Raw genomic sequence first — 10,640 nt, 5'->3', positions numbered from 1 at the left:
CCATTTGTAGCTTCCTGTTTATGCGACGTCACCCGCCGATGATGTCACGTCCCAACGCCTAGTGGTCAGATTACACACGTGGTTCGGAATGCGATCACGCAGGGGCGTTCCCCTAGCGTTTCCGGAGGGGAACTGACAGTATATATATATATATGTATATATATATATATATATATATATATATATATATATATATATATATATATATATATATATATATACATACATACATAATATATTATATATATATATATATATATATATACACATATACATATACATATATATGTGTGTGTGTGTTTGTGTGTGTGTGTGTGTGTGTGTGTGTGTGTGTGTGTGTGTGTGTGTGTATAGTCTGAGATGTTAAGTCAAGTAAAGAAGCTTTTATTTTCATTTCCATCACAGTACAGTGAAATGAAACAATGTTTCTCCAAGACCATGGTGCTACATAGAGCGCCAGTGTTAAGAACTTAAATCCTAGCCACATAAAATACAAAATTATACAAGACAAATACACAAAATAACACTGACCAGTGTGCACACTGTATATTATAAAGTACATTGTGCAACTAGAGCGATTGAAAAAATACAAACCCCATTCCACAAAGTTGGGACACTGTACAAATCGTGAATAAAAACAGAATGCAATGATGTGGAAGTTTCAAATTTCAATATTTTATTCAGAATACAACATAGATGACATATCAAATGTTTAAACTGAGAAAATGTATCATTTTAAGGGAAAAATAAGTTGATATTAAATTTCATGGCATCAACACATCTCAAAAAAGTTGGGACAAGGCCATGTTTGCCACTATGTGGCATCCCCTCTTCTTTCATTCAAAATCCCCTTCTTTTTATAACAGTCTGCACATCTGGGGACTGAGGAGACAAGTTGCTCAAGTTTAGGAATAGGAATGTTGGTCCATTCTTGTCTAATACAGGCTTCTAGTGGCTCATCATCAATGTGCACTTATTCCTCAATGTTTTAAATGTAGACCAATCAGCAGGAGCATTTGAGAATCTGGCTTGCGCCCATGATTTATTTCTCAAATGAATTAGCTCTGAAAGACTGTCTGAAAACCAGGGATTGTCCCTACCACTGATCCTGATTTTCTTAACGGGAACATGTTTATTAGAGATAGACAAAAAAATGATTGAAAATATTCCCATGCCAGTTCAACATCCTGTGTTAAAAGTACTCAAGTCACTGTGATACAAATCATGCAAGAAAGCTTACTCCTCAAATTTTTTTAAATATTTTTTGCATCCCTGACACAAGCAATTACACAATGATCGCTGATATCATTGCAAAATATGCCAGTTGATGTAAATTTTTGAACATTATTCGTTATAATTAAATCAAGTAAAGTAGACTTATACTGAACGTTAAGATTTGGTCTCGTTGGTACAATAATAAGTTGTGCAAGATTTAAGGAGTCGCACAATTCTTTAAAACAATCAGATGTCCCTGAGAGCCAGTCCCAATTTAAATACCCCATTAGGATGAACTCAGAGTCATTTAACTCATGTAAAATATCTGATCAGGCTTTAAATCTTTTGTTGCAGAAGGAGGTCTGTAACAGCCAACCACAGTGATATTATTACATTTTGAAATACCCACTTTGATGGCCAATACTTCAAACGGTTTAGCTCTAGTAATTGACAAATTTACAGAACTAACAAACTTAGATTTGACATAGATGGCCACTCCACCTCCTTTACCTACCCGATCAGTTCTGTAAACTTTATAGCCCTCAATAAAAATCATATCATCAGTTATGGATTAGTTAAGCCAGGTTTCAGTAAGAACGACTATATCAGCATTTGTCATATTTTCCCAAATCTTAATCATATCCATTTTAGGAACTAAACTTCCAACATTTAAATGTATAAACCCAAGACCTGTTCTACTTTTAAAATCAGAAGGAGTGGGTACACAAGGAATAGATGTAGTAGGCCCTGGATTTGGCTGAACATTTCCAGATAGCATCAATAAAAGCATTACCATAAATCGTAATTTTAGTTTAACAGGAAATGATTTATCAATGGCCCCATTAACGGCAAACTGAGAAAAAGAGTCCTCCTTGACAATAAAATAGTCATTTAACACCATAAGATTCTGAAGATACAAGATCTCATTTACATATACTTGTAAATAGAATTCATTCAATAAAAATGGGCTGATTGACTGATGTTATGATATTATGATGTTGTTATATTATGATATAACTCCAGATGGGAAGGGAGCATATGTTGTTCTAGAATTTGGATATAACTTTCAGCATTGATGGTGCCTTTCCAGATGTGTAAGCTGCCCATGCCACACCCACTCATGCAACCCCATACCATCAAAGATGCAGGCTTCTGAACTGAGCACTGATAACCACTTGGGTTGTCCTTGTCCTCTTTAGTCCGGATTACGGCGTCCCAGTTTTCCAAAAAGAACTTCAAATTTTTATTCGTCTGAACACAGAACAGTTTTCCACTTTGCCACAGTCCATTTTAAATGAGCCTTGGCCCAGAGGAAATGCCTGTGCTTCTGGATCATGTTTAGATATGGCTTCTTTTTTGACCTATAGAGTTTTAGCTGGCAATAATGAATGGCACAGAGGATTGTGTTCACTGACAATGTTTTCTGGAAGTATTACTGAGCCCATGTTGTGATTTCCATTACAGTAGCATTCCTGTATGTGATACAGTGCCGTATAAGGGCCCGAAGATCACTGGCATCCAGTATGGTTTTCTGGCCTTGACCCTTACACACAGATTGTTCCAGATTCTCTGAATCTTTGGATGATGATAACTTCAAACTCTGCAATTTATTTTCTGAGAAACTCCTTTCCGATATTGTTGCACTATCTTTCGCTGCAGCATTGGGGAAATTGGTGATCCTCTGCCCATCTTGACTTCTAAGAGACACTGAGAGGCTCTTTTTATATCCAATTATAACCTAATAAGTTGCAAATTGGTCCTCCAGCTGTTCCTTATATGTACATTTAACTTTTCCGGCCTCTTATTGCTACCTGTCCCAACTTTTTTGGAATGTGTAGCTCTCATGAAATCCAAAATGAGCCAATATTTGGCATGACATTTCAAAATGTCTCACTTTCAACATTTGATATGTTCTCTATATTGAATTTTATGAAATTTGTAAATTATTGCATTCCATTTATATTCACAATTTGTACAGTGTTCAAAAACAGCATAAAGAGTGAGCGATTAGTGCAGTTCATACAGATGAGTGTCTGTGTTTGGTATAGTTCATATGTGTTTGTTGAGAAGCCTGATGGCTTGAGGGAAGAAACTATTGCATAGTCTGGCTGTGAGGGTCTGAATGCTACGGTATCTTTTTCCAGATGGCAGGAGGCTGAAGAGTGCGTGTGGGGGATATGTGGGGTCATCTGCAATACTATTGGCTTTATGAATGGATATGAATGTTCGTGATTGAGGGAATAGAGATGCTAATCATCTTCTCAGCTGTCCTCACTATACGTTGCAAGGTCTTGTGAACTGAGACAGTGCAGTTCCTAATCCAGACAGTGATGCAGAATGTGTTCAGGATGGGGGAGGGAGATGTGGGAACAACTTTTCACATTTTCAGTGTTTTTCACTGTGGGAACAACTTTGCTTTTGTCATTATTGTAGCATGGAGACTATGTCATTATTGTTATTTTCAGTTTTTCTCAGGTTAAAATTTTCAATTTCTCCGTCATTTTATCTAGTCTATTACACTGCAAGGCAAGGCAAGTTTATTTATACTGTAGCACATTTCATACACAATGGTAATTCAAAGTGCTTTACATAAAGAAAGTAAAACTATCATAAAAAATAATCACAACAATAAAAACAAGTAATTAAAAGGTTTAAAATGTTATTTAAAATTAATTAAGACACAAGAACAGAATACAAATTGATTATACAAAAAAATACAGTGAGGTCAGTTCGGATGTAGCACAGTGCTCATTTAGTAAATGCACAGCTAAACAATATGCCAATTGTGGCCGTTAATGTTAAGTTAACATTATGCCAAGTCATCCAAAATAAAACATCGGCTTTGGCCTGTTAGTTACAGTGCACTATGCAATAAGCTATTGTAAACAAGCTAACGTTAACTAGATAAGTAATGTTTTAATCGCTAATATAGCAGATTCATGGAAAATTACATCGGTAATCAGCATTTTTGCCACAACTAATTTATGAATGAGTCTGCATCAACTACATTAAAGAGAATCGCTTTATTTAGAGTGAATAAAATCCCCTACTTAATGGAGTTGAATATTGTGTGTGCAGAGTAGGTGAGATGAACTGGGAAAGCAGGCAGTGGGTCAAACTTCTGTGAGGAAGGGGAGGGGGAACTATTTCTAAATGCAGTTTTTGCGGGGGGTTTTCTACTTACACAATTATTTAGGTATACATACATATATTTTTCATAATAGAGAGTGCGATATTTTTAAATAATTTTTTGGGGGGTTCACTTTGTCTGCTTTAAGTACTTGTGTGAAAATCTGATGGTTTTTGATTATATTTATGCAGAAATATAGAAAATTGTAAATTTGTTATATACTCTGTGTACTTATATATATATATGTATAAGCAGCAAGTTTTTTTCTTGATTAGAAATGACATCATTGTGGAAAACATTATTACTCATCTTTTATTTACATTTGTACAAAAAGTGGCATGTCCAAAATTATTCATACCCTTCTCAATAGTCAATAGAAAAGCCTTTATTGGCTATTACTGCATTCAAGCGCTTGCTATAATTGCTCACCAGCTTTTTGCATGTCTCCATTGGTATTTTTGCCCATTAATTTTTAGCGATGAGCTCCAACTCTTTCAGGTTGGAGGGTCTCCTTGCCATCACCCTGATCTTTAGCTCCCTCCACAGATTCTCAATCGGATTTAAGTCAGAACTCTGGCTGGGCCACTGAAAAACTGCCTGATGTTGTTCTTGAGAATTTTGATGTATTGTTCCTTTATCATGGTGCCGTTAACTGTGATTAGGTTCCCTGGTCCACGAACTGAAAACACCCCCAAAACATTAGGTTCTCTTTCATCATCTCGTGTTTGAGATCCACCTATGGGAAGGGCATCCGTTCCTGACCTCTACAGAAGCATCCAATTGCACCAAGTCTGGCTTGACAGACAGGAGTGCGTGCCAAAGACAGGTAAGTTAACGCCTTTACCTCATCCTCAGCCAGGTTAGCTTCGCGAGCCACCCAGGCTCGCACCACCCTTTTTTTCTGTAGGCTGCCCGCCTGCTTTTTTGCCTTTTTTTTCCTCCCTATGGCGCTCTCCAAAGCGGCTCCGGCTACTCCGGTGGACAACCTATCCCGAGCCTGCCCGGCTGCGTGCGGTGTGCTTATCGCCGTGAGGGATTCCCATCCCTTCTGCGTTGTCTGCATGGGTCTCAAGCATGCGCAAGATGCTATTGATCTGTCGGAGAACTGTAGCCATTGCCTGGCACTCTCGAAAAAGCTCCTGCATCGCAGGCTCAAGACGGCCACTTCCCAATGTGTCGACTTCTAGCTGTCCGACTCGGAGGGTGAAAAAGGCGACGACGCCGTGCACCTGGGGGCCTCCTGCGGTGCGGCTTCCTCTGACTGGGCTAACATGTGTCCTTCCCCGTTTGAGGATTTACTGACCGCTTCCCCCGAAGGACCGGCAGGTTCCAGGGATGAGGCCGAGGCGGGCCTTCTCAAGGGCTCGGATGACGAGGAAGCCATCCCGTCTTCCGCGGCCCCTCAGGCTCCCCACCTCAATCGGTGAAGTTGGAGCTTTGTGCGCTGCCGTGCGCCTCAACATCGAATGGCCGGCTCTTCTGAACGCTTCGGATCAGGAGAGGGATGTGTATGATGGTAAGCTTCTAGGGCCTCCTGCCGGCCCGAGGAAGCAGCTCCTGCCCGTCCTCCCTGCATGTGCAAAACACATGAGGTATTGCTGGGGAGATCCGCTTGATCTAAAACATGGTCTCACGACGCTTGAGGTAAAGGGCATGGGCAATCCCCCAGTGATCGAGCCTTCCATTGCCAGACAACTCAGCTCTTTCCATTCAAGCTCTCAATGTCTCCTCACTGTTGTCCGCGTATCAGGCTGAACTCCTGCTTGATTTGGGCCAGCAGCTGGAGAGCGGGTCGCCATCCCCCGATCTCTGGAAGGAGATCATCATGGTCAATGACCTCATCCTACACAATGCCCATCAGGCTGTCCAGGCTAGCGGGCACTCTATGGCTTTGTCGGTGGTTGGGTAATGTGCGCTGTGGCTCAACCTAATTGGTCTCCCCGATAGTGAGAAGCGTCGCATCGCTGGGGCACCAGTTGAACCGGGTCAAGCTCTTTTCGGTCCAGCCGTTGCACTGATGCAGCAGCGCTGCGTTGATAAGAAGAAGGAGGACGAGGCCTTCAAACTGTGTCTTTCTAGGAAGCTGGCTGTGCAAGACGCCATCTGAGCGACCGCTTAACGCTCCTGCTGCGGGACGCCAGTCCCACTATGCTGGCAGGTCCAACAAACCCCGTCGGAAGCCACAGGCTCAGCAGGGGGGCCCCCTCCCACCGATAGGCCCTGGTGTAAGACGTCTTTCGCCATGGTCGAGGCTCGGAAACCTCCTTCCCCGCTCCCTCTGTTCCGAAATGTAAGCAGCCGACCTGATGTTCGGCCTCTGGGGGTCTTCAGCCCGCGTTCATGGGCGGCCAGCCCTCCGGACACCCGTTCTACCCTCCAGGTTCACCCGTCCAAGAGGCGGAGGGTCTCTGTTAGCGAGGTCAGCCCCCCCTCGCTGGTGAGGGCCATCCTTTGTTCCGCACAGGCTTCACCGTTCCCCGTGTCGCCCAGAGTGCGTTCCACGGTCCCAGTGGGGACAGTCGTGGGATCGAGTGCAGAAGCAGTGTCACCAAACAATCCCCTTCGCACATCTCTCACATGTTCAATAAAGGCTACGGCCCCAGTTTTTCACAAAGAAATGATGAAAACTTCTCTGGTTTGGCCACTGCACTGCTGTGTGTGTGCACTTTGGATGGGTCAAATGCAGAGAACGAATTCTGAGTATGGGTCACCATACTTAGCCGTATGTCACTTCACTTTCACTGGAGGGCGCCGTCGCGCCATCAATGAACGGTCCGGCCGGACCGGCCCCCGGCGTCCCGCCCTCCCGTGTAGGGATGCTCGGGAGTCACATGACAGTCTGGCTGTCTGTCTCGGCCCCCGATTGGGTGATTCAGACAGTCACGAGGGGTTACAGACTTCAGTTTGTCCAGATCTCATCTCTTCTCGAGAAGGGAGCGATTCGAGTTGTACCCGCGCATCTAAGCAATCAGGGGTTTTATTCTCGTTATTTCCTGGTCCCGAAGAAGGACGGATTTCTCCGTCCTATTCTGGATCACAGAGTGTTGAACAAAAATTTACGGAAATACAACTTCAGAATGTTAACACACGGCTCTCTCATATGTTCCATAAAGCGGAATGATTGGTTTTGCTCGATCGATCTGAGCGATGCTTTTTTCCACATAAGCATCTATCCTCCGCACACAAAATTTCTTCATTTCGCCTACCAAGGCATATGTTATGAATTCACAGTCCTTCCGTTCGGGCTCGCGCTGAGTCCGCGGACGTTCTGTCCGTGTGTGGTGGCGGGACTTGCACCGCTGAGAGTAGCGGTTCTCAGGATCCTGACTTACATAGACGATTGGCTTATTATGGCCGAATCGAGAGAGAATGTGATTCAGAACACTGCCCTTGTGCTCTCACACATCACTGCACTCGGTTTCAGAGTCAATGTGTTAAAGAGCAATTTCACTCCCGCTCAGGAAGTCATATTCTTGGGTCTGGAGCTGAATTCCATCATGATGCGCGTGCGCCTCGCGCGGGGCGCGTCTTCATTCATGAACTGTTTATCGCGGTTCAGGTAAGGGGTGAGGATACAGTATCGCACATGTCTCAGATTACAGGGTCTTATGGCTTCAGCTGTCCGGACAAAATCCACTTCATGAAAGCCCTAGGTCTTCTGAGGTCTTCTGAGAATGAGGGCTTTCATGAAGTGGATTTTGTCCCTTCATCTCTGCCCGTTGCGCGATCTTTGCCGCTTTGTGTCGGTGACGCGCGTGTGCATGGCCGTGCTGCCCCACTGGAGAGCTGCTGAGTTTTACGCACATGGGCCCCTCTCTCGGGGCGGTCATAATGCGGAAAGTGGTCACGACAGATGCCTCCTGGACAGGGTGGGGAGCCACACAAGACGGCAGATCAGTGAATGGTGTGTGGCCGATCTCACTTCGCTCAGCCCATATAAATTACTTGGAGCTCCTCACTGTGTGGAAAGCTCTGATGCATTTCTCACCCCGCCTGTGGGGACATCATGTGCTGGTACGCTGCGAGAATACGACAGCTGTAGCATATATCAACCGCCAAGGTGGCATGCGCTCCTCCAGGTTTCACGCTCTGGCTCACAAGCTGTTGGTGTGGAGCAGGCGGCATTTTCTGTCGTTACGGGCAACTCATGTCCCGGGCCTTTTGAACAGGGGTGCAGACCTTCTGTCGAGGGGGAACCCTCTGTACGGAGAGTGGAGGATCCACCCCCAGATAGTGGGGCTGCTCTGGGAGAGGTTTGGCCAGGCTGCCGTCGATCTCTTCGCCTCGCGCAAAAACGCCCACTGTCCTATGTTCTTCTCGCTTCGGGACGAGGACGCCCCCCTCGGCGTGGACGCTCTGGCTCATCCATGACCCAGTGCGCTGCTCTACGCTTTCCTCTCCACTCTGCCTGATATCCCCGAACCTGGCCAGGGTCGCGGTGCAGGGTTTATCTCTGATCCTCACAGCTCCCAGGTGGCCCAAGGCACCTTGGCTAGTGGAGATAATTCCTCTTCTGTATGCGGAGCCGTGGCCCCTCCTGTTGCGTACGGACCTCCTGACCCAGGCGAACAGGGAGATTTTTCATCCTCACCCGGGCAGGGTGGCTCTCTGGGCCTGGCCCGTGAGAGGGCAAATTTGAGCATGCTGGGGCTTTCCCCCCCGTGTTATCGCCATGATTCAAAGTGCTAGGGCCCCTTCCACACGCTCTCTCTATTATTGCAAATGGCGTATGTTTGAGGCGTGGTGCGAGGAGCACCAGATCGTCTCGTATCTGTGCTCAGTCACTGATATTCTGGTTTTTTTTACAGGGCCTTATCGATCGTGGCAGGACCTTTTCGAAGGTTAAGGTCTATTTGGTGGCTATCGCTGCATGTCACGCCGGTTTTGGCGACGCTACGGTGGGGCAGCACCCCCTTATCCGTAGATTTAGGAGGGGTGCGTGCCGCTCCCTGCCGGTCACCAGGAGTGTGGTCCCAGATTGGGATCTCTCCATGGTGCTGGAGGTGTTGGCCCAGCAGCCTTTTGAGCCCCTGGGGGGATATCTCCCTCAGGTTGCTGTCTTTCAAGAGGGCGCTGCTCCTGGCTTTGGCTTCCACCAAACATGTCGGTGATTTGCATGTGCTCTCAGTTCATTCCTCGTGCACCAAATTCTCGCTCAGCGGGAATAGGGTTTGGCTTAAGCCTAACCCATCCTCCGTGCCTAAGTGCTTTCCAGCCTTCACTGGTGGTGTGATTGAGATCTCCGCTTTTCACCCTCCTCCTTTTTCCTCTGCAGAGAACCAGAGGTTCAATGCTTTGTGCCCCGAGCACCCTACGGGTGTACGTGGACAGGACGAACTCTTTTTGGGGGAGCAATCAGCTCTTCATCTCTTGGGCCCCGCCGAACATGGGAAAACCCATCTCTAAGCAACGCCTCTCTCACTGGATTGGAGAAGCTATCTCCTTAGCATATGAGTCTAGGGGCATGCATCCTCCAGGTGGCCTCAGGGCTCACTCCACTAGAGGCTTGGCTGCTTCATGGGCTCTGTTTGAGGGAGTTCCTTTGCAGGACATTTGTGCCGCGGCGAGCTGGTCCTCTCCGCACAACTTTGTCAGGCACTACCGGCTTGATGTTACCCGTACCACGGTGGCTCATGCGGTCTTGAGTGTGGGCTCTTTGTAGCCACGTGCTACGAGGCCCGCAATCTTGTCAGCTCTGTCTGCCCGGCCTGGCTGTGCATGTTTTTCAGGCATATGGTCTTCTCCCAGCCGTACACTCAGGTTGGTCCATTTACATGTTTATTTCCATGTTCTTTTCCAGCAGGGGTTTTAACATGCATGTTGCCGCATGCTATGTTTCCCTTTGGCTGAGCCTTTTGCCCTTTTGCCTGAGCTGTGAGGATCAGAGATAAACCCTGCATCTCTGAAACATCGAGTGGAGAGATCCACCAAGTTTGCCCCGCTTGCTGCATAAAAAGCGAATATGTACACTGAGGAAAGGCAGCTCGTGCAGGTTCATTATGCACTCGGGTAAGGGGCGTTACCTTACCTGCCTTTGGCACGTGCTCCTGTCTGTCAAGCCAGACTTGGTGCAATTGGATGCTTCTGTAGAGGTCAGGAACGGATGCCCTTCCCATAGGTGGATCTCTCCACTCGATGTTTCAGAGAACCGGGGTTACGACAGTAACCTGATGTTTCCACAACCATGTTTTATGTATTGTCCCACAAACTTTCTCACCTAATATTGTAGAAGTGTGTAAAATTAACTTCCTATTAAATCAGATTCTGAAAGTCTGCTGAAATGAATGTTCTTTAT

This window comes from Tachysurus fulvidraco, chromosome 1 (genome assembly GCF_022655615.1).
Source record: "Tachysurus fulvidraco isolate hzauxx_2018 chromosome 1, HZAU_PFXX_2.0, whole genome shotgun sequence".
Classification (NCBI taxonomy): domain Eukaryota; kingdom Metazoa; phylum Chordata; class Actinopteri; order Siluriformes; family Bagridae; genus Tachysurus; species Tachysurus fulvidraco.
Note: the sequence above shows the minus strand (reverse complement) of the source record.